The following is a 1,741-nucleotide window of genomic DNA, read 5'->3' as shown; positions in this document are numbered from 1 at the left end:
CACCCCTTTGAGGGGAGGACGTGGGGGGCTGCGGGAGGGATGCAGGAGATGGAGAGGAGCAGGGATGCTGAACCCCTCCAGCAGGGAGGACGTCTCCTGGTGACCTTTCCCCCCCCTCCTCAGACGTGCTGGAGCTCAGGCAGCGCCTGCTAAAGCTGGGAAAGGGGGGGGCCGGCAGATTGACGGACGCTTGGACGCGCTGCTGGAGCTCATAAATTCCCTTCCCTGGGGAGAAAGGGGCTAAATATAGCTCTGGGAGGCTGCGCTGGTGCAGGGCTGGCAGGAGGGTGCTCAGCGAGGCTGTGCCAGGGCCCCTGGGCACGGCTCGAGGCTCCTGTCCTAAACCCCCACCCCAAAACCCCACCCTGGGCGGGTTGATGCGGGAGGAGCGGGGAGATCTGGGGCGCTGGGGGGTGGCAGAGGGGGCTGGCAGGAGGAGAAGGGGGAGGTGAGGGCTCAGAGCCCGCCCCGGGGGCAGGGGGAGGTGGCCCGGGGTTGAAGTGCACCAGCAGGAGCTGGTGGCCAAGGAGGTGACGTTGGCATTGTCTCAGTGTCCCTGCTGCTGCCGGGGAGGGGACAGCGAGCAGCAGCCCCCTCTGCATCGGGGAGGGAAGGGCAGGGCTGGCACCGGGCACTGCTCAGAGCAGGGGTGCTCTCTGGTGATGCTGGTTGGTGATGCTGGTCGCTCTCCAGCGATTCTTTCTGGTGATTCTCCCCAGTGATGCTCTCTGGTGACGCTCACGGGGGATTCTTTGTGATGATGCACTCCGGTGATGCTGCTCTGTGAGGATGATCCCGAGGGCTGGAGCAGCTCTGCTGTGAGGACAGACTGAGAGAGTTGGGGCTGTTCAGTCTGGAGAAGAGAAGGCTCCGAGGGGACCTTATTGTGGCCTTCCAGTATCTTAGGGGGGCCTACAAGAAAGCTGGGGAGGGACTTTTTAGGTTATTGGGTAACGACAGGACTAGAGGGAATGGGGCAAAGCTGGCAGTGGGCAGATTCAGGCTGGATGTGAGGAAGAAGTTCTTCCCCATGAGAGTGGTGAGACCCTGGGATGGGTTGCCCAGGGAGGGGGTTGAGGCCCCATCCCTGGGGGTCTTTAAGGCCAGGCTGGAGGAGGCTCTGGGCAGCCTGATCTAGTGGGAGGTGTCCCTGCTCATGGCAGAGGGGTTGGAACTGGGGGATCCTTGGGGTCCCTTCCAGCCCTGACAGATTTCTGATCTGTTTTAGCAGAGGACTTTAGAGCCCTAATGGCTCAAGGGTTGGACTTGATGATCTTGGCAGCCTGGAGAGGTCCCACCAGCTCCTCAGAAGCAGCTTGGCCAGAGATCTGATGATCCTTGATCACACCTTGCTCCAGTCCTGCTAAGGGTGGCAGGGAGGGTGACAGTCCTCTCCTGCCTGCCCACGGCTCCTGCCTGCCCCTGGGGCTCCTCTCTGCTGGCTCTGGGCAGCTCTTGGCACGGCGCTTGGCCAGGGTGTGTGGTGTTGGGAAGGGGGAAAGGGAGGAGGAAGAAGGGGAAGGGGAAGGGGAAGGGAAAGGGAAAGGGAAAGGGAAAAGGAGAAGAGGAAATGGAAGGGAAAGGGAAAGGGAAAGGGAGAAGAGGAAATGGAAGGGAAAGGGAGAGGGAAAGGGAGAAGAGGAAATGGAAGGGAAAGGGAGAGGGAAAGGGAAAGGGAAAGGGAAAGGGAGGAGGAAGAAAGGGAAAGGGAAAGGGAAAGGGAAAGGGAAAGGGAAAGGGA

The sequence above is a fragment of the Merops nubicus genome, unplaced genomic scaffold (genome assembly GCF_000691845.1).
Source record: "Merops nubicus isolate BGI_N331 unplaced genomic scaffold, ASM69184v1 scaffold32233, whole genome shotgun sequence".
NCBI classification, from domain to species: domain Eukaryota; kingdom Metazoa; phylum Chordata; class Aves; order Coraciiformes; family Meropidae; genus Merops; species Merops nubicus.
This window is presented reverse-complemented; position numbering follows the sequence as displayed.